The sequence below is a fragment of the Belonocnema kinseyi genome, chromosome 9 (assembly GCF_010883055.1).
Source record: "Belonocnema kinseyi isolate 2016_QV_RU_SX_M_011 chromosome 9, B_treatae_v1, whole genome shotgun sequence".
Taxonomy (NCBI): domain Eukaryota; kingdom Metazoa; phylum Arthropoda; class Insecta; order Hymenoptera; family Cynipidae; genus Belonocnema; species Belonocnema kinseyi.
Genome location: NC_046665.1, coordinates 77,882,644 through 77,906,823, shown reverse-complemented (window position 1 = coordinate 77,906,823; position 24,180 = coordinate 77,882,644). Strand labels below are relative to the sequence as shown.

At 30.6% G+C, this 24,180-nt stretch overlaps 1 protein-coding gene across 2 annotated transcripts in view; it reads right to left on the bottom strand.

The window, feature by feature from the left end:
• The window catches only part of LOC117179853 (FMRFamide receptor), a 138,628-nt gene extending 131,117 nt beyond the window's left edge, over positions 1 to 7,511 (bottom strand). Inside the window, exon 1 of one of the 2 annotated variants that reach the window (XM_033372004.1) lies at positions 7,264 to 7,511. The gene's annotated coding sequence lies outside the window, so the exon portion shown is untranslated. The remainder of the gene's footprint in view (positions 1 to 7,263) is intronic. The other variant, XM_033372005.1, reaches the window with a different exon arrangement.
• Positions 7,512 to 24,180: the final 16,669 nt, after the last annotated feature.

The window sequence follows — 24,180 nt, the reverse complement described above, 5'->3', positions numbered from 1 at the left end:
CCCCCCAATTGAAAACATTATTTACAGGTGGTCCCTGAGTAAAAGAGTAAAAAAATACGGAAAATTATTATCTGATAACTGATCTTTGTATTTGGGAAGAATTATTCTGACATCAGATCCATCTGATAGTTTATGTGCCGGAAATGTTTAAAAGGCACTTGAGGGTCTTATTTCAGACATCCGGATTCATTTGGATTTTCATCGTTGGTAAAGTGAGACTCAAGAATTGAAGTAGAACTCGCACCATTTCTGTTATAACAAACTTGATCGGATTACAGTTTGCTAAGAAGGCTTGACCCTTGTTAACTGTGACTCATTTTAAGGACATTCCGGCAATACTAATATGAGAGAATATTTATGATAAAGTTGGCGGTAATCAGAAACGGGTGTTTAAAATTTTAAAGAGACTACAGCCGGTTTCTTTACAATCTTTAAAGAAGATGAAACATTTATTCTCTGCGTTTACGAGCATAAATGCTTGACATTTTCTCAAATGTCAATTATACCCTTGCATTGCTCGAAATCAATTAATTGGCATCATCCTTTCATTAAAAATGCAGTTATAATGTTTATTCTTATTTTCACCATATCCTTACTTCTATTTAATTTGATTTTTATTTCTATTTTACTATTATTCTATACTGTATTTAATATGTGGAATATTTATCACGCCTTTCTAAATGCAAATAATTTGTTTCCCCTAACTGAAGAATTCATTCAGATGTTTCGAATTTCACGAATTTGGAAACCGTAAGCTATTTTATGCATAGAATGAATGTGGGATAACTTACATATTAAGTGATTCTATGAATTAAAGTTCACTTTGGATAGAGCTCCTTTATAAAATGGCTAAAGGCAAAAAATAAGTATGGTATGCATGAAATCTGACCCCTTTTAGACTTTCCGTATATTCAGTTACGCGAAACAAAATTTATAATAATTATTGGCTGCAATATTAGATGAAATTTGTTGCAATTTGCTTGCTGCAAAAAGATTCCTTTTGAGACTAATGAAAATCGTCTCAACCTTTAATTTAAAAGGAAATTTCATTTGTGCCAAAATGCATCCTTTTGACACAAAAAGACATTTCTCTGACTGAAGGTTCTATTTTGCACTTTTTTAGTATTAACTTCTTCCATAACACCATAGATTTCATGATTCTTATTTGTCTGACATAAGAAATATGTAATAAAATTATTTTCATGACGCCAGTTTCTCTCAGATTCATATATTAATTGATAAAACCAAACTTTGCGTATCAAATAAATGTTGGACAAACTTTGTACGCGATATGCAAGAACGTCATGAGTTTAATATTTGAAGTAAAGCTAATTAGAAATTTAAGCAGCTAGTCTAGTTTGTAAATTAAATGTGTACTAATTTAATTTTTGGTTTCGTTGATGACCTTTCAAAACTAGGATTGATTAAGGCTCTTTAAAAATTGCCATTCGCAATTTTTAATTCATTGATTGAAAGGTGAATCTTGCCAATCCAAGTTTATTTTATAATTTACATTAATCAGATAGTATAGGTCAGTTTTTTCAAATTTTTCTCATTTAAATTGAATACCTTGTCAAAACTTACAATAAGAAATTTTTTTAAACATTTTGCCTGATCTAGAATTTTTTTAAATATGCAAAAAACATGTTTTTTTGGATTAACTTAAATCTACAATTTTTTTTTAGAAAAAGTTGAATATGTTGAATCTTAATTTTTTCAGCTTGAACCCATAAACAATTAAATATGTTAGTATTTTTATTTCATATTAACTATTTTTTCTTGGTGTTCAAAATGTTCTGAAATCGTGAAAAGAAATCCCAATATTCAAAAATTCCACAATCAGAATGATAATATGCTTCTTTGGTTTAAGCTGATGAAATTTCAGGCTGGCATATTTTCAAACTTGCAAAGGACCCTTCAGCTAATGTACATGAAATGGCTTTCGGTCGATTTTGATTAAATTTAGTAAAATTGTAGTTCTCAATGTCTCGATCAAAAGTGTTATGGGGCACAAAGTCCGAAAATGGACAGTTTTCGAGTTATAGAAGGTTAAACGTTCAACCCTTTTAAGAAACATTACCAAATATCTCGAAAACTGCAGCTCTGCGAAAAAAATGTTCCCTATGAAAGTTATTGGGCTTTAACGGTGAAATGCAAAGAAAGTCATGGCCTTAAGACACAGGTCATTTTTCAAGGTCATTCAATGTGAACTTGTCGTTTATTGCTAATATTCAGCCAGTAAAGACAAGATATGAAGAGGAAATCAATATAGAACCCATAAGGCAAGAAATGAGAATGACTTAGTCAACAGCCAGCCAATGAAGGCAAGTCATGAGTGCGATTTAGTCATTATCTAGCCAATGAAGGCAAGACATGAGCACTCATGACTTGCCTTCATTGATCGGATATTGCCTAAATCAAGCTCATTTCTTGCCTTCATTGGCTACATATTGACAACATCCTGGACAAATCTTGCCTTCATTGCCTAGATAATGACTAAATATCGCTCATCTCTTGCCTTCATTGGCTAGTAAATGACTAAATTGAACTCATGATTTTCCTTCATTGGCCGGATATTGTCTAAATCAAGCTCATTCCATGCCTTCATTGGCTAGATATTGACAACATCCTGGAAAAATCTTGCCTTTACTGGCTAGATAATGACTAAATCTCGCTCACCTCTTGCCTTCATTGGATAGATAATGACTAAACCTCGCTTATCTCTTGCCTTCATTGGCTAGATAATGACTAAATCTCGCTCATGTCTTGCCTTCATTGGCCGGATATTGCCTTAATTAAGCTCATTTAATGCCTTCATTGGCTAGATAGCCAATGAAGGCAAGAGATGAGCGATATTTAGTCATTATCTAGGCAATGAAGGCAAGATTTGTCCAGGATGTTGTCAATATGTAGCTAATGAAGGCATGAAATGAGCTTGATTTAGACAATATCCGATCAATGAAGGCAAGTCATGAGTGCTCATGTCTTGCCTTCATTGGCTAGATAATGACTAAATCGCACTCATGACTTGCCTTCATTGGCTGGCTGTTGACTAAGTCATTCTCATTTCTTGCCTTATGGGTTCTATATTGATTTCCTCTTCATATCTTGTCTTTATTGGCTGAATATTAGCAATAAACGACAAGTTCACATTGAATGAACTTGAAAAATGACCTGTGTCTTAAGGCCATGACTTTCTTTGCATTTCCCCGTTAGAGCCCAATAACTTTCATAGGGAACATTTTTTTCGCAGAGCTGCAGTTTTTGAGATATTTGGTAACGTTTCTTAAAAGGGTTGGATGTTTAACCCTCTATAACTCGAAAACTGTCCATTTTTGGACTTTGTGCCTCATAACACTTTTGATCGAGCCATTGAGAACTACAATTTTACGAAATTTAATCAAAATGGACCGAAAGTTATTGCATGTACATTTGCTGCGGGATCCTTTACAAAAAAAAGTTTAACTGAGCGAAAAACGTCTTCTAAAGTTATAACTCTATATTATTTTTTACAAGTAAGAATCGTACATCTAACAAATTCGAGAGAATCTTTAAACTATAATACAGTGAAACCCTTCAATAGCCCTCCCTTCTATAGCCCTTCCGAGAATCGCCGCCGCACCGCAGATGGATATAACAGGAGCTGCGCGGGGTACGCGGGGTCTGCGGTTGTCATTGAAGCGAGCACTCAGGCGTGAACAAACAAAAGCGGAGCGGGCTATAATGAGTTAGTTTCCATCCAACGTCACCCCCAAAATCAGCGCTATAGAAGAGTTTCACTGTAATTAAATATTTTTTAATTTCTGAAAAATTGAATTTCCAAATTCAAAGAACGAACAGAAGATATGTTTGATCGGAAAAAGGTTATACAAGTGAACCTCTATTTTAGGCGAGCAACTTTTGCATAGTTTCAATATTTATTCAGAATCTGACAATCTATTAACCCGATTTTAAAATTTATAAAAATATCAATAAGAAGGAAATTCCACTGAACTCAATTATATTCTACTGAATTCTACTGAACTCGATTTAATTTCACTGAATTTTATTTAATTAAATTGATAAAATATTTAAGAATTCAGCCTATATTATAATCTGACTTGTATTATAATATATATTATAATATATATTATAATCTGACTATATTATAATCAATCTTGTTAATCTGACTAAATGTAAAACAATTCAAGTAAATTATTAACGTGCTTTCAATGAATTCTACTAACATGTGGATTCTGCATTAGTAATATGAATTTAAGTGGATAGTGCTGAATTTCAGTGAATTCTTCTAAACCTAAATTTAACTGATTTAAAATAAATTGTATTGAATTCTACTAATGAAGGAATTTAAACCTGACTTCAAGTAAATGCCCTTCAATTCAAATAAATTCTTATGAATGCAAGTTAATTTTACTGAATTCAAGTTGTCTCTACTTAATTTAATGGAATTCATTAGCAATGCTAGCGACTTAAACGTATTTTAAGGATTTTACTAAATTTCAATAAGTCATGCTAAATGTAAGTTCATTTAATTAAATTCAAGACAACTATAGTAAAGTATTTAAATAATTCTAACGAATTCTATTGAATTCAAGTTAATTTCACTAAAGTCAAGTAATCTTTACCATTGGTATGCAGCGAATTCAGAGTAATTCAATGAATTTGATTGACTAAATTTAAGTTTATTCAAATCAATTCGAGGCAAATAAAGTAAAATATTTCCTTAACCCCCACGAATTCTACTAAATTCACTTGAATGTTACTGAACTTCAGTGAGTTCTTCTGTTTAATTCAACTGATTTTAAATTATTGTAACTTAAGTTCAGACAATTGAATTAAAATATTAACATCATTCCAATGAATTCAATTGAATTAAAGTTAGTGGCCTTTAAAAAGAGGGGGGGGGGGTCATCTCGAGCTCAAGTAATTTAAAACTGAATTCAAGTAAATGAAACTGAATTTTCTTTTTTTAAATTAAATAATTAAACCTAGCGTTAATTATTATTTTTTAATTAAATATTAATTGAATACATTTAATTCATGCCCTAATCTATTTAATTAAATTTCAATTCATTCCATTCGATTCAAAGTAAATTCATATAAGAATTGAAATGTAAATATAGCAACACAACTGAAATAAATTATATGAAATTGAAGGTGAATTCAGTTGAATTAAAGTTAAATAAATATCATTGAATAAGAAGCAAGTTCAAGTGAACTCAACTGAATTTAATCCAATTCTTGGTCACCTATTGTCATGGAATTTGAAGAAAATTCAAACTAAACTAAATTAATTGAATTAAAATTGCATAAATGTATATAGAAACAAATAATTTCACTAAATTAAAAGTGCACCTGCAAGGTAAATTAATTTAATTGATTTCAAGTTCAAAAACATGAAATGAGTTAAGTGAATTCGGAATTAGACGTGCCCACGCCTTATTTCTATTATATTTGTTAATATCTAGCGAGTAAAACATTTTTTAAGTCGGAATGTAAAATTAGAATTGAAAATAAAATAATAAGAAGGAACAATCACTTAAATGCACGATTATTTTGAACTATTTTTATGTTGTATTTCGAAACATTGTGCAAAAATACGAAAAGTGCAAATTTATGAATATAAAACATTCAAATCTGAAGCATTTTCAGTAAATTTTCGAACTTTGTTGGACTAATAGTTGGATTAAAGAGCACTCGAAACTTTTTTAGAAGGAAGGGGTCATCAATAGTCGGAAAGTCGAATATTATGCAAATTATTCTGATAAGTACAGTAATGTGAGATTAAGTCGATATAGAAACGAGGTCATGTATAATGCTCATTTAATAAAACCTGGTGCATTTGAAGGATAATAAAAAAAGTTTGAATGCGATCCGCTTATAAAAATAATGGTCGTCGATCTCGACGAAACCGTACAGCCCATTAACTTTCTTCCGGGTCGTTGCGATATCGAAACATTTTTCTTTATTCTTTTCGACGTTTTGCATTCATGTATAGATAGGTATAATTTTTTATTCCCACTACCTATTCCTAGATACGACACAAATAATAACATATTTCAATACATGAAATTATTGAATCCGAATTTGTGTAAAATAACTTTATTTAATTTTCATTTAAAGTCCCCTCAAAGTCACATTAAAAAAAAGTAATGAATATTCTTCAAATTGAAAGATATTGAAACAGTTGATAAAGGCTTTACCTACTTAAACAAATTTTATTAATCTAGAAAATTGGTTTTTATAATCGTGAGACTAAAGTTCCCAATCTCAGTATTTACATTGTTATTTTAGGTCAAGTGGAAATTTTGTGATAATGCCAAGTTCTTGTCTTATTCAATCAACAATTTCCAGACACATCCTCAATTCTCGTTTCGCGTTTGCAACATTTGCTTGAATTCAAAATAGAAACATAATTAATTGTATGAATATATTTTTAATACTTGGTGCCCACATTTGATAATGAACGGAAATATGCAACACTGTGTTAGTTTAACCAATAAGTAGGAAATTGAACTATTTATAAAAACAATCGGTTAAAAACATAAATAATTATTGTTTAATCCTGAAGTAGAGCTTTAATTTTCTAATAAATATAATCACAATTTGCTTCTACCAAATTAAATCGCAATTAAAATGGTTTAAATTAATATCAAAGGCCCTAAAGTTCAGAAAGTAGAAAAAAAATGAGCTGGACATTAAGCTTTTCGAGTCTTCTAGCTGCCAATTATTATTGCACCGATGCATTTTAACGAGCACTCTAGGATTCAAAAGGAGCGTCATCACTTCATGTCACATGAGCCTATTTTTCAGCATTTCTTTTAAATTAAATAAAAATGTATTTAAGAAATATTTTTTTATATCAAAATTAGTAACTAATTTTGTATTTGAGTGTCAAAGTACCATCACTGAATTATTGTATCCACAAGTATATTTTGTCCATAATAACTTTCATGAGTATTTGACTTTCCAAGAATTGCGCTTCAAATGATAAATTTTAATAAAATAAGAAATATATATAATGTTCGAAAGTATCCCAATATTGAAAACACCCAAATTTTGATATTACAAACAATTAAGGGACTTCTTATAATTTTCAGAATTCAAAATAAAAATAATAATTTCTCCACAATAATTAATTATTTTTTATTTGAAAATTGAGTTCTTTTTTAATATCTTTTAAAAACTTTCATTAATTTTGACCACAGCAATTCAATATTTTTAATAATTTCCGAAATGTAGGATTCTTTCACCATCACTCACTAAAATTTCTAAAACTTCATATAATTTTTCGTCATAGTTTTATCACATAAACTGAAGTTTATAAAATAATATCTGAAGTACAGGATTGTTCACCAACATTCACTAAAATTTCGTTAAAATTCGTAATACAGCACTGTCACGTTTGTCGTGAAACTTCAATTTTGAGAACATAGGGCCTTTTTCATGGTACTTTTTTGTGATAAAAGTGAAAGGGTGAGTGCGCGAAAAGGTTGTAGAAAACCACTCATTTTCAAAGCGCTCGTCGCGCGAAGCGCACTGAGCGTAGCACGACGAATAGGACCACGGCTAGGCCAGGGTGTCACGAATGACCCTGGCAGTGAGGGCCGCCTGCGCATTGCCATCTGCGTTTCAAACCGCGATTCCCTTGCTTTTCTCCACTGCCAGTTTTACTTTCCTAGAAACCTCTCTCGCATCTTCACATGCCAATTTTGAGGGGTAGCACGGTGGCTTGTAATTTTTTTATAATTGCAAAATACGACTGCTTTCACTTGTATTGTCTTTTTTCTCTTGTTAACTCCGAAAAAAAAGCAATAAGAAAATTGAAAAAGGGCGTAAAATTTTAGAGTGGCACAAGGCGAGTCTTTAACTTTAACTTAGTCTTTAACTAGTCTTTAACTAGTCTTAACTTTTGTTAATATTACAGGCCACGACGGTTTTCAAAAGCATTGTATTTTGTTTAAGCTTGTCAACTTTGTAATAAAAAAAAACTAGTAATGAAAATTGAAAAATGGCGGTAAATTTTATGGTGGCCTAGACTTTTTTATTATTACAAAACACGTATTTTTTTGCTTTCATCGTGCTTTTTGTTCTTTGTAAACTCTGTAACCAAACAAAATAGTAATAAATTTTTGTGTCTTTAACGATTGTCAATTGAAAGAAATAGTTGTGCAAATTGAATGTAGGCGAAAAATTATAGAAATTTATGGGCTCAATTTTTACATTCTCATCATCATGAATTCGTGGTGATGAGTCCGAAAAAAACTGGTTTTACGATTAGGTCTATCTATTTGTCACCCTTGTCGTTTTCGCCGTCGTTCTCGTCTGTATACCAGGTAACTTTTGAATGCCTTATCGGATTAGTGTGAAATTTGGTACTCCGTTTCAGAGACCAAAAAGTATTATCAAGTTCGTTAACCAGCTATTTTGGATAAAAATTCGAGAAGTTAGAGGATTTTTAAAATTGTTGAGATTATTTTTTCCAAAATGTAGAAATGATACATACAGCTATTCGCAGTACTCGCAGACTCAACTACTGTATCCTTGCGACTTTTTCTATAAAGAGAAAATTATCAGAGTTGTGGCACTTTCAAATTTTCATGAAAAATCGAAAATTTAAATTTCGATCGCCCAAAAAATAATGAAACATAAAAAATTGTATTTCGCGGTCAAACTGAGCAAGAGGTGACAAAAGATGCTTCGACAAAAATTGTGCACCAAAAAAGATCCATAAATTTGTTGTTAATCACTTTTTCAAAGTACAGGCAGTTCTTGTTTTATTAATAAAAAACAACATTAAAAATAAATAATTACATTTTTGGACAAACGACACGAACTACGGAAAAAATAGAACAAAGTTGTTCATCCAAAAGGGGGCTACAAATTTTTTATTAATTATTTATTAAAAGAATACTTTGTTTTATTCGTAAGAAACAACATTAAAATAAAAAAATTAAATTTTTAGAAAAGTGACACATGCTATGAAAAAAATGAATAAACAAACGTTACTCGTCTAAAAAAGTGATAAATCATTAAAATTTGTCATATTATATAACAAACTTTTTGCTTAAATTATATCTAGAAATTTGCTTAGAACCACCTTAGGCCAGAACGCGTATTTTTAGTATGAGTGTTAAAAAGTAACATTGGAAATAAACAAATTGAATTTATGGAGAAGCGAATCAAGTTGTAATAAAATGTTTAATATCAATTTTTTTAATAGGATGCACTATTTTTTAATAATAAAAATAAGACAATGACAATACTTTGTGTTCAATAACAATGCATTTTATTAATTGTAATATAAATTTATTAAAATGGTATACATTCTTTAGGCTACCTAAGAATACAATTTAATACAAAATCTGAAAAAAAGATTAAAGAGTAATCAATAAAAATAAAATTTGTATATTATTTTACAATATTTTAATAAGCAGCACCAGACCGAGGTACAGAAATAGATAAATTACATACTTTATATAATAGTGTTGAACATAATTTAGGAAAGTTCTTTTATTTTGAAAAACATCATTGAAAGTAAAAAAAATATATTTGAGTACAACGATACAAGCTACAAGAATAAGTGAGATAAAATTTGTTCATCCAAAAAGAATTTTGTTTCGAGATTCGCTGAATCCGAAAATCAAGTTTTTACGATGGCGTCTGTCTATCTGTCCGTCTGTAAACACGATAATTATTGAAAAAATGGACGGATAAAGTCCATCTTTGGCAAACTTTTTTTAGCTCCTGAAAGAAAGAACGAATTCGTTAACCAGCAATTTTTGATAAAAATTCAAAAAGTGAGCGCATATTGAAAATTTTCGAGACCACTTTTTTCTGAATTTTAAAATTCTATGAACGGATATTTATAGTATTAAAATGGACAAACAATTTATCCTCATGAATTTTTTCGATAAAAAAATGCTCAGGGTTATAGCATTAAAAATTTTTTTAAATCAACCGAAATTCCAAATTTTAAGCCAAACAACGCACGATATGAAAAAAAGTGAAGAAAAGAAAAACTTTGCTTTTTAAAAGCCCTGCAAGACTGTAATAACAAATTTTTGGATTTCCTTGAAAAATCGAAAATTAAAGTTTTTTTGGGCAAAAAATAATAAAAAATTCCATTTTGTGGGCAAACTATTTAGGATTCGAAAAAAGATGAATGAATAAAAATTGTTATCCCAAAAAAGATCTACAATTTTTTTAAGAATCACTTTTGATAGGACGCGTCCATTTTGTTTTACTCGTGAAAAATAACATTGAAAAAAAATAATCATAAAAATTTGTGGAAAAATGACGAAAGTTACGAGAAAAAAAAGTTTTAACAAAACCTGTTTACAAATGTCTGTCGAAAATCGAGCGCGCAGCACGAGTGTTACGATGAGAATGTGTACTAGGGTGGTCCAAAAATACATGGCAACATTTTTTTGCATGCTAGAGGGCAACGACCCCCCTCCCCATTTTCATCCCAATCCGAAAAAAGAAATTCCCTAATTAAAAAAAAAAATTATTTTAACAGGTGCCGGTTTTGACTTGAAGTTTCCCATATAAAATGCATGGGAAAGAATCACTTTTTTGAGTATTTAAAATAATTTTTCAGGGTTTGAAAAAATGTGACGGGAAAGTATGGGGGCCTGTAGAGAATTTTCCAACGAAGAATTTCATCTATCAGACCTTAAAACCAAAAATGTCAATTTTTCATGAAATCGACCTTTTGAACACTGTATTCTCGTATTTTTTTTACCTAAAATTATTAATATCGGTCTAATGGATACATTTATTATCATTGGTTAATTAATTTCCAATTATTTAAACAAATTGAATTTGTTTAAACAATATTTTTCTCGAAAATTCGTTTTTCCCCCTAGAAATTATTACTACCAGTCTCGCAGAATATTTATTAACATTGGTTAATTAATGCTTTATTATTTAAACAAATGGGATTCGTTTAAACAATTTTCTTCGAAACTTTTTTTCCATGAAAATGATTACTATTGGTCTAATGGAATATTTATAAACATTAGTTTATTAATTTTCAATTCTTTAAACAAATGGATTTCTGTATATAATTTTTTTATTTAAATTATTAATATTTCTTTAGTGGAATATTTATCAACAGTGTTTGATTAATTTTATTACAAAAGAATTGTTAATAAAAATCATTACTGAAATATTACTGATAATAATTTTTATTTTTAAAAAATCGAAACAAAATTATTTAACAAATTCCATTTGTTTAAAAAATTGAAAATTTATGAACTAATGTTAATAAATATTCCACTAGACCAATAGTAATGATCTTTAAGGAAAAAAACTAAATTTCGTAAAAATTGTTTAAACAAATCCCATTTGTTTAAATAACAAAACATTAATTAACCAATGTTAATAACTATTCTACTAAACTAATCGTAATAATTTTTAGGGGGATAAACGAATTTTCGAGAAAAAATTATTTAAACAAATTCTATTTGTTTAAATAAATGAAAAATAATTAACTAGTGATAATAAATGTACCCACTAGATCAATATTAATTATTTTAAGTGAAAAAAATACGAGAATACAATGTTCAAAAGGTCGATTTCATGAAAAATTGACATTTTTTGTTTTAAGGATAGTTTTCAGATACTCGTGGGGGTGTGTTAGGAGAGTCAAACCCATGTATATGATACATGAAATTCTTCGTTGGATAATTCTCCATAGGCTTCCATACTTTCCCGTCACATTTTTTCAAACCCTAAAAAATTATTCCAAAAACTGAAAAAAGTGATTTTTCCCCATGCATTTTACATGGGAAACTTAAAGTCAAAACCGGCACCTGTTAAAATCGAAAAATAAAAAAATAAAAAATTTGAGAATTTCTTTTTTCGAATTTGGAATGAAATTGGGTGGATCGTTGCCCTCTAAAAATAAAAGCATTTTTAAGCCATCCTAATGTGTACCTCAAAGAGCTTTGAGAAACTTAATCTTTGACTATACTTAATTAAGTAGACAATTCAAAATATAAAGACGCATATAAATACCGCCATCTAAAAGAGATCTTTTTGATAAAGTTTTATTGAAGCATTCCAAATGCAAGTAATAAATATCCGAGCGTGAAGCGCGAAATTCAACAGACAACAATAAGACTGTTTCAATTTCCAGGAATATTATGAATCGAAATAATATAAGTTTATTAAAATGATACATGTTTCAGCGTAGCTAACAATAAGATTAATTTCAAAATACATACATAAAAAATATGCCTGCTGTGAGGGCACATTCACGTTGCGCGATACGCGCGCGGCGTTTCCAGCCAAGTTTGAGCGACTTTGGGGCGCGCAGGTACATTTTCGCGCTTCGCGCTCGTTTTCGTACGTTTTATGCGTACACTTTAACTACATGTTTTCAAATATAGTAAATACTGTAACGTACATAGAAAACTGTGATTTAAGCTTCTCAGGAATTACAGCCATAAATTGTAACTGCAATTTTTTTCGATTTGTTTTTAAAGAAGGTTCTCAAAGCACCTAAAGCTTTGACGATTACATTCGCATTACGAAACTCGCGCTTCGCGCCCGATAATTTGTGTCTAATTGAAAAACTTCATGAAAATAATTTGCAAATTCTGTTAAAATCTACTAACAGCAACGCTAAAACTTATGGATCTCTTAAAAACCAAAATTGCATATTTTTGATATTTCTTAATCTATTAAGAAATTCTTTTTTTTAATTTTCAAAATGTTGAAAAGCATATAATTTTTTGAATTTTTATCGAATTCAAAAATATCATGAGGATAATTTGCAAGTCTTTTTTACGTGTACCAGAAAATTTGACGAAAATTTCTAAAACTCATAAAAAAATTTTATTCAAATTTTGAAAAATCTCTAACTTTTTGAATTTTTGTTTAATCGAAAAATTTAACGGACATAGTTTCTAAATTCAGTTGATATCTCATAACGAATTCAAATGAAATTTCCTAATCTTTCAGAAAAATATTTTTTTCTATTTTTCTGAACATTCTCAAAATTTCAAAAGTATATAACTTTTCTAATTTTCATTTGAATTGAAAATTTTATTTTGATAATTTGTAAGACTTCTACCCATATGTAAGAAACTTTGACAAAATTTTTCAAAATTTTAAGAAAATTTTTTTTTTCATTTTGAAAATGCTATAAATTTTTTAATTTTCGTTACAAATATCTGCTTAACGAACTTAACCTTCATTTTGGGAACCTTAAGATGTGTATCAAAGGCTGACTATATTGTACAAACCCTTTAAAAGTAAGCGGGGCTACAACATTCAGGTAAACACACATACAGATATGCATGCAGACATAAAGAATGACAGACAGATAGACATACAGACAGATAGACACCGATAAAATTTTATGATTTTTGGATTCTATGAGTGCCGCAACGCAAAAATACGTTAAAAGCCGGAGATCGAAAATTTGGATTATTACCTTACACTTTCATGAACGAGAATGTAAAAATGTATTATATTTGATATAAAAGTGTTGAGTATAATGTAGAAAATTTGACATTTTGGGAAAAATCGAATGCGAAGCACGTGATACGTGATGAGAATGTGTTCGCTAAAGCCGAAAGAGCTTTATCAAAAGAGAGTTCGTAATCGCAAAATAACAGTTGTCGAGTCATTGATTTTTAATTTTGAAAGGCCTGTGCACGGATGTTGGAGAAATTCAAAGACCGAGCGCGAATATGCGAATGCACGAATGTAACAAAAATACAAAGTCCGAGCGCTAAGCGCGAGGTGAATAAAAAATCGAACGCGAGGCGCGAGAACTAACAATCGCGCACCTTAGGAGCTTTCACTCAAGTTTTTGTATTTTTTTGCTTATCAATTGAAAAAAGTAGGAAACGAAATTTGAAAAGGTTGGCAACTTTTAGGAGGTCTCAATTGATTTATTACTGCAAATCAAATTTTGTATTATTAAAACACACTTATATTTTTGCCTGTATTATATTGTTTCTTTTAGCAACTCTGTAATCGAAAAAGAACTTCTTATGAAAATTGAAAACGGCAGCAAATTTTAGAATGACCTAGGTCTAGGACGATGTATCTTTTTAGGATGGTCTACATGTTTTACTATTACAAATCAAATCTGCTTTCACTCTTATTGTCTTTTTTTCGTTCTCAATAAAAAAAACTACTAATGATAATTGAAAAGGGCGCCAAATTTCAGGGTTTCCTAGGCCCTAGGGTGGTCTTAATTTCTTATTATCACAGGTCACGTATATTTTCATTCGTATTGTCTTTTTTTGCTTTTCAACTCTGCAATCGAATAAACTAGTAATAAAAATTGAGAAAAGACGGCATATTTTAGGGTAACCTAATATTTTTATTATTACAAATCGCGCCTACTTTCACCCTTTTGTATTTTTTTATTGTCAATTAAAAAAACCAAATAATGAAAATTGAAAAGGCAATAAATTTTAGAGTGGCCTAAAGTCTTTTATGATCAGAAAACACGTCTTTTTTTTGCTTGAATTGCATTTTTTCTGGCTCGTATTGTATTTATTGGCTATTTATTTGAAAAAACAAAACAGTAATGAAAATAGAAACAGGGTGGCCAATTTGAGAGTGGCCTAGGGCGATCTAAGACTTAAATCCGGATCTGCACATGATTAGAACATCTGAACATCAGGGGAATTCCCTTTGATTTTCTTATCCACCTCCACACTCTTTTTTTTATTCGTGTAGGGAATTTTGATTGAGATAAAAGCCTCACGGAGAAAAACCCTTCAGTTCTAGTATTTTCCCTTTATTTTCCAGCAAATTCCCTATACTATCAGAAGCTATATGCTTTTCCATTAAATAAACTTTTTATGAGGGCGGCTTCTGTTTGATATAAGTAGTATTGGAATGTCACCAGGCCATGTCAGGACATAGTTATGAATAGAGTTTATTCCAGTATTGGGCCGGTATCCCAAATTCAGGTGATGGATGCAGCAACTCGACAAGCATTTGAAACCGCGTAGAAGTCACTCGGAAAAATCTACTGATAAAAAAAGTGGCTACAACGTAAAATAAAATATACCTTCGTATTCAGCTTGAAGCGTTTCACAACTTTTGCTGATGAAACTTTTTCATTCGACAATTATTACTCAAGATAAACAATAAAAAAGTAGAAAATTTTTCGATTACAAATCGATGTTTTATAAAATACAACTCGCGATTATTCAGCCGTTCGTTGATAAAAATGCTTGAAATTTGTATGGTGTATTCTCATTATATAAGCGATGATTACAATTAACGCACTTTATTTCAAAAGTCATCGAAAAAATGTTAATTTTGAATAAATTTTCGCGAAAAGTTGTTCACTAGAGTGTGAGAAAGTTTTTCTGAAAATTTGAAGAAAAAAGATCGCAGTCTGAGTAAAAATGCTACGACTTTAATTTGACGTGGTTATGTCTTGAGTTCGTCTCCAGGACATCGATGTCTGGCTGCCTCTCAAACTGAGTCGAGACATAGGCCTTCGTCCTACTTTTATCGCCACGATAGGTAAAACGGCGTTTACTTATTTTAAGTCGAGCCTTGACTTGACTAAGACGACGTTTACTCGCCTCAAGACGATCCTTGTCTTCGCTGAGATGATCGGCGGAAAATTGCCTCAATACGAACCTTTTTCGGCTCATAAATGAGATTAAAATTTATTATTTAAAAATTTGTAATTATTAAATTTTTTTTTAATTAAAAAATTCAGAATCGGTTGTTTTGCACGAGTATAACCGTTAAAAATGTTCTAAAAAAAAATAAAATTGTAACTTTCCAGAAGGATCTCTTGAGCCATTAAAAATACGTAAAAACAAACAACATTTTCGGTATCATCGTCGAAAAAGTATAATACAAATGAAAATAATTTTTTGTTAGGACAAGCATACACTCGAAGTTATAAGCCTCTCGTGTTGCAGTCATAAAAATTCTACTTAAAAGATAAATTTATGTCTCCAAGCCATAGAAACTTACCTCCAAGACATACATTGAAGTCTGGCTTCGTCTCAAAAGTAAGACATGCTCAAGTCGAACTTTTCGACTTCAGCATGTCTTCATTGGGGGCCATTCAATTCGAACTCAAGTCGAAGCATTTTTACTCGAGAAAATGAGGAAATGGCAGCGAGTTGAAGTCAAAACACGCTGACGTTGTAGCGCTCCTCTTATCGGTTTTTGTTACTACTTTCTAATTTTTTCATCTAGTCCGGTCACTTTGAGCGTAAATATCTCAGATAAAAAAAGTGAAAAAAGCCGCACAGTGCATTTTAAAGTGTCTTCATTGTATTTAATTATTGTATTGTCAAATTTGACTAGAGAATTTCGATGTTTTTTAAAATTTATTCTTCAAAACCTTAAGAACATATATCTTTTTCAAAAAGTTAATTATTTTCATAAACGTGACTATAATGTGTGGTTTTCATTCGGAATTAATTTGTTATTAAACAAAAACAAGCATATTACTTTTTTTAAACAAAGTGCGTTGCTTATAGTCGTCGCTTATACATTGAGAATACACCTTACAAATTTCAAGAATTTTTATCAACAAACGGCCCAATAATCGCGAGTTGTGTTATCTAAAACATCGAGATTTAATCGGAACATTGTCTAAGTTTTTATTCTTTATCTTGAATAATAATTGTCGAATGAAAAAGTTTCTATCAGTAGATTTTCTCAAGTGAACAGTACTAACTTCTACGCGGTTTCGAGCGCTTGTCGAGTTGTTGTATCCGTCAATGGACTATTACTGACCAAAAACTGGCTTGGTACCAGATAGAATAAATGATTCGTTTTTGATAAAATAATTTTGTCCGGTTCCGCTTGCCATATAAGAAACCGACAAACCCGAATTTTTATCAGGGCGGTGCACCAAGTTTCAGTTAAAATTATTTGAACGTGCAAATTATTGCATAATGTAAACTTGGGCATTTCAATTTTAAGAGCGCATGAAATTCTAAGTGTTGTAATTTTAAAATCCTTCCGAAGTTCAAAACATCCAGCAGAAAACAATTTTAATTTGACAGCGGCTTCAGTTGAAAATGTTAAAATTCTAAAGTGATTCTAAATTTCGAAACGTGATAATTTAATATTTAATATCACTCAAAAATCAAAATTTAAAAGTACATTAAACTTGTCAAGTGTTTACGAAAGCTCCTATGAAAGTTCTTGTATAATTTTTAGTACACATTTATTTTATACATACATTTTAAAAAATGTTTTAAATTTAGAATTTAAATTTTAGAATATTTTATTAAATAGTGACAGAGTTTTTTGCCCTACAAAAGTTACACAGCTTCAAATAATTAAACTGTTAGAACTAAAATTTGTTTGTTTTGTTCCTCCAAACTTTGTCTCAACGTAAATGTTCAACTGAGATCGTTGGTATACAATTTCAGAGAACTTTAAACTTTACTAATTTGAAACTTGTAATAAAACTCCTTATTTCACTTTAAAATATAAAATTCATATATCTTCTTTGAAAATCAACGTCCTTAAAAACATTTAACTTTTTAATTATAATTACAATCTAGTCGCTCGTTAAATTAAAAATGTTATTTTTTATTCCGTTGAAAAACAATGACAATGAAATAGAAAGTACATTCAATTTCTTCTATATAGTTATTATCACTAAAAAGGTAACTAAATTTCATTGATATTTTATAAAATATTTCAAAAGATTATTTTTTGGATGACTAGACAGAAATGATTTGATGCCACTGAAATATTGCATTCATATTTTTTCTTTCAAAATACGTTCTCTAGTTCATGGCGTCTTTCACAAAATAGAAGACATTTCAAAGCATTTGAGAGAGAATGTAACAATACAAAGATATTAAAAAGATTGAAGAGAATCATAACAAAAATTTAAATATAGGGTAAATATTCCAGCGAAGGTCAAGAAATTGAAGTTACATAAATTAATTCGAAATTTAGATAAAGATCGGAGGAAAATAAAAATAATTACTTCTTTACGACTTCCTTATTAGTGAGGGTGTCATTCCAATATTTTCTAGATGTACTTTTTCATTCATTCTTATCCTTTACTTACTTAACGCATTGTTTATCCAATATTTTCCAAATTAGTTTAAAATTGCTATAACATTAAAATATTTTTTATGTGACATTAATTTCACATTAAAAGAGAAGTTTTTCTCTTTTTTTGTTCATAATTGAAGATAATTCAAGTTTTGTAATATTTTTGTCACGAACGAAATTTTTAAGTTTTTTATAATTATACATCGTAAGAGAAAAAGGAAAATATGTAAAAACTAGATTTAGTACTAGGTTTATTCTTTGAAATTAAAAATTCGTATGCTCCTTTGATAAATATAAGTGCTTTTATATAGCCTGCAGTATAATGCGTGAAAAATGCGGGACGTGAATTCCCCGAATCAAAATAAAAAAAAGTAAAATGACATGCTTGGAAGGAAACCTTTGAATTGATTGAGCCTTTATTGAAGTAATTCAATAACTTTGAACACCTCTTTGAAGAATCAGTTCTTCTATTCAATTTCCAAAAAAAATTTCTTCTGATTTTTTAAAGAATTTACGATTAATGTAAAACGAAAATTCAGGATCAAATTTTAATTAACTACAGCACTCATATAAATTACTTTCTTAAACGAATCTTGATCACAAAATTAATCAAAATATCAAGGTAGCATATTTTTAAATCTTTTCATGATTGGTATAAAGTACTAAATACGAAAGATAAATTTTTTCAATAGAAACAACTATTTATTTAATGCTATCGTTAATTAAAACTCGAAATAAAGTTCAGGGATCACTTTATGACGCTATACAATGCCAAATGGAAAATATATTTTAATATTTTATATCTTCCTTTTCTGAGTTTCCCTCGATGAATTAAGGAAATATATCAAAATGCGAAAAAGGAGGGGTCTGCGTATCAGTTAATTGGGTGGAAATCGTACAAAGGGGAGATTGAATAAAGTGTGTCAAAAAGCATCTAGAATAGAGTATCATTATCGACGTACCAATTGATCTATTTCTCATTTATGATTCGTATCGTAGCCTTTGACATAAATATGAATTAAAGAAAACTACTATATCAATATTATTTTGAGGAAATAAGTTGAATATAAGGTGATCTTTAAATTTTTAGAGCTTAACTTCCAAAAAATATCAACTCTAAAGTTAAAAATTAATTAATATTGGATCAAATAAGGAATAAAAAATTGAATAATTCTTTGATAAATGCTTTTCAAATTATAAATTACTTAAAATCTAAAAAAGACGAGTTTTAAGTTAGGACGTGCACAAGCAAAAAATTGTGTGTAAACATGTTTAGATTGACCATTTTTATGCTCTTTCTAGTTATATGGAAAAATTGACGACTAGCCAAGATTATGAAAAATATTCGACTAGACATCCCGAATTTTCGTGTAACGAGACAATACGAAATTTTAAAGTAAATTACCCTAAAGTTATGAAAGTACTTAAAATTATCAATAAAGATGTATACAAATATTTGCAGAATACTCCTGGAATTCATGTATCGAACTTTAGTTCCTGAAATATTTTTGTGGATCCTGCTTAGCTTTTTTATTAGCAGCCTTCTAGACTCGAGACTAAGGCGACTTAATCTGGAAAAGCCTAGTTGATCCCTTGTCGGGGCCAATTTAAAAGCCCTCTTGGTCGTTTTAAAAAAATTTCTAAGTCCGATTACCAATTTCAAAATAGACTAAAAATTACTTTGAGAAGGAAGGTTCGATTTTTTTTTAATTATTACAAAAAACTTTTTTAAAATGTTTTTATCAAATCCTCAGATATCTACCCCTTTCTATGTCACAAAAAATTTTTAGTCTCATCACCAAATTAAAATTCTATCACTAAATTTTTAAGGATTCTGTCAAAAATAGATTTCGAATTTTTTAATTCTTTAAAGTATTACGTTAAATGCAACTACGAGAAAGCTGTAAATTTTTACAATTTTATTTTCATACTCGTGTAAAAATCTTCTACCTTGTGCTTCGTATTACTTGCATTTAATCTGTATTGTTATATGCAAAATAAGCTTTGGTGATCTAATATTGTTGGTTGATTTTATAAACAAACTATATACACAAATACAGTGAATATATTTATAGTCAGAAGTAGACCGTTTTTTTCCTCTTACATATCTATATATTATATTTACAGTTATGCTTACAGATAAACATTTGTCAGCCATTTTTTTTAATGATTGACACTCTAGATTTGTTTGTATAATTTGTTTATTAAATTAACAAATATTTATCTGGTAATAAGATGTTAGTAGGGCGATGTTATTTTTCTGAGTAATATAATAATTTATCAAATAAAAAGATGATTTTTATAAGCCTTCGATTTGAATGACACTTTTTATTAATTGGCTGTCCTGCTGAGGGGAACATCCCGTGCTCGAAACGTCGACGAACAATAAAGGATCTTATACAACATCCAGATTCTTATCTTTGGTCTGAAGTAGGTCAAACATCATATTTTTATTTTATAAATGAGCAAATAACGGAGTTCTGAATAGCGTAAACCGCTGATTCTTTTGAGGCTCCGTATACTTATGTATTTTGATGCGCTGATTACGAAAATGATAGTGAAAATTGGCGACTAGTCGATTTTCATGGTGAAAACCATAAAAAACACATAAAAATTATGTTTTTTTTATGTTGATCTTAGCAAATAATAAAAATTTACAAAAAAACTTTTTACCCTGTGACTAATAGTTTTCGAGAAAAACGACGATAAACATGAAAAATCACAGAAATACAAGACAATATTTAGCGGTGTGACTTAAATAGTACGAAAATATTTTCACTATCGCATTTGTGTAATCAGCGAGTCAAGTCAAGAAAAGGCACAGGGTGTGACCTTCCATTATTTCTGTGACCTGTCCCAGGGCTGCCTTCCCCCCCCCCCGCACGGGACGTTGGAAAAGGGACCGGGGTGTCACTTTACATTGTTTCTGTGACCTGTCATCGGGTGCCTTCCCGCCCCCCACGGGACTTTAGAAAAGGGGCAGGGGTGTGACCTTACATTATTTCTGTGACCTATCACGGGGGTGCCTTCCCGCCCCACACGAGACGTTGGAAAAGGGGCAGGGGTGTGACTTTACATTGTTTATGTGACCTGTCATTTCGATGAGTTCTATAACTTTTCTTTCAGAAATTTTTTGTTATTTTGTATATTAGCTGATATAATCGCAAAAAACCATGATTTTAATGGGTTTTTCATGGTTTCACCATGAAAATCGACTAGTCGCAAATTTTCACTAACATTTTCGTAATCAGCGCATCAAAATACATAAATATACGTAGTATGAACGAAATCGTCGGTTTACGCTATTCGGAACTCCACCCCAAATAACTGTTAACGCCATTTTAAGATAATTTGGAAAAAAATATCTTTTTCTATCTAGAAATGTGCTTGATATGCACTTGTTTATATAATTTACTTATAAGATTAACAAATAATATTAGATGACAAAAATTGATCATTGAATATCACCGAAACACAGACAATATAATTTGAAGACTACTACAGCAAAAAACGATTTGTTTGTTTCTTTGACTGTGCTCACAGCGTATTTGTTTACATAGTTTTTGAAGTTAATACATAATTTCGAGTTGAAAAATTGGTGTATTCCTGCCTATAAAAAGCAAATCAACCTCAAGGCAGACATATACTTTAAAAACGAGAAATCCATATTTTTGAAAAATTATTAGTGTAATTTTTTTACAAAAATCAACTACTAAAACTCAACTATTTGTTTTTTGTACACTGCTACACATTCAATCTAAATAAAGCAATCTTATTATAAAACTACATTTATGCGAAACTATAGTAGACATTAAGTTATGCGAATGAGTGACCCTTTTTGCGGTAAAGTTAGAATTATATTATAACACCTATGTAGTCGGTAGCATGAGTAATATATAACTTAACAGTTAGAGTTCAATTCTCAGTGTGTGTAAATTTTCTACGATATTATATAAGTTAGGAAATGTTTAAAATTATCCATACGTTTAATCATTTATTAATTAGTATTAGAGAAGTTGCACATGCTTTTTATTTTATTTTTAATAACATTTCCCATGCAGTTAGCCAAAGAGTTTATTTATGTGTGTGATAATTAATATTACTTATGAAAGTTTAAAATAATTTCTCTTCAAAATAACTTCTTTTTATCTAATTTGGTCAAGAATTTTTATAAGAGAAGGCTTAGCAAAGCCTCACAGAGAATTTCTCTATTGGCCCTTCAAACGCAACCTAAATAGTACCTCCGTTCGTGAGCATGTCGAAACTATCTCGGTCCTCCATAGTTACCAACTTAGGGCTAACTTAGTTAAAGGGCAAACTAGGTGGACCCCCACGAGGGACAATTAAAATTTTTATACACGGGCTGTTTACTTTTTAATTAAAAAGCTCAATTTCTAATTGGCGGAAGTAATAAAAAGGAACAGTAGGCATCCGCTTTCATCTTCTTTAACATTTTCGAAAGTTTCAGGAAAATTTATTGATTTTTGTGCACAATAACTTAGGGTTCCAAGGGAACTAATTTGCTCGTATACATGAATCTATTTTTATATAGTATACATTCTCAGCCTGCCTTAAATTCTTTCGAGAACAAAGCCAATTAAGTTGAAGGACATTGAATTATCTGGTAGTGGTCGCAAAATGGGAAAGATCACTTCGTGACAGAATGGATTAGGCGCAAAATGACCCCTTCATATATCTTCGGAGACAAGTTTGCGTGGTCATTCAGGTGACGTACGCATGACCTTACGTAATTCATTCATTCAGACTCAGCGATCGATTGATCTCGTCGCTCGAGGGTTCCATCCAACTCATGGCGAGTGAACTTGACATTCTGAAAATAAAATAAGAACATAACTTCATTCTTGTATATTATATGATCCTATCTTCACATTTTTTATTCAAAATATAAGCACACGCAAAGTGCGTGAATTATTTTTTAAATTGTTTTAAAACTTTGTATTCATTCTATAGGCTGTACAGAAAAATAAATATTCGCCGACCGATTCCCTACCAATGTTGTTAAACCCCCTACTCCTTTCCATTGTCTATTGAGGGTGGGGAGGCACCATTTTAATCGGCAACAGAAATAATGTTGATCAAAATACCTACGCCTTTCCAACATCTTATGGGGACGGGAAGGCACCTTTTTCACCAGTGACAGAAATAATGTTAATCAAATGTTCATACAATGGGCCAAATTATGTTACTCGGAGTATTTGGGGGTCGATGATTACAAATCCAATGTCAACAATTTAGGCAATTCAAAAAAACAAAATTGCAGATCCAATATGGCGGACGACTATGCTAAATAAACTTTCGTATATTTTGAAAATTGGTATAAAGATGTTTTCGAGACCATTGCCTCGATGTCATGATTGAACTCGTTCTCTAACTCTGTGGTCCCTAATTTCCCTCTGACTAAATGCACTGTTTTGCATTTATCTAGTCCGAACTCCATGTGAATATAATTGGAAAACTGCGTTCTCACATCGATCACTTGCTGCAGTTTCTGGGCTGAACTAGCGTATTGATCTAGTTATCCTTGGTTGTTCATGATCAAAATACTTGATGCTTGTACCCCAGAACCTTATCGCATGACTTAGAAAGTCAATAATGCGTGGTCAGATTTTGTAATGCTGTAAGAAATCAAGCAAATAGTCATGCGGCACGGAAGGAAACGCGAGTTTTTACAACGTTGGGAATCCATACTCTGATCCAATATTGCTGGTGTTAATGTCTCGATATGCCGAGAGTGGATGATTTTAGTAACATGGTTTATCAGCTTTCTGGTTCTATTTCCTTTTTTATATTGAGTTAACCGACCCAATTTGCACATTACTTTGCTGACATCCATATCCAACCTGATTCATATCCAACCTGATACGTGGGTAAAACCTTGTTGAAGTGTTCTATTAGTGCACGCAGATAATTTGTGATGTTCATGATGGACAGAGAATGCATTAGTGTTGGTTCTACATATCTGAACTCTAGTAAAGCATGACCAAAGTTCCTTTCAAGGTGCTGTGGTTTTTCTGGGATTTCACTATCCACGTAATCGTTATTAATATCCGAATGTAGTCTCTTATGGATCCGGTACATGATGTTCATTATCCCTAGCACCTATGTCTTCTGCTTCAATCAAGTCTT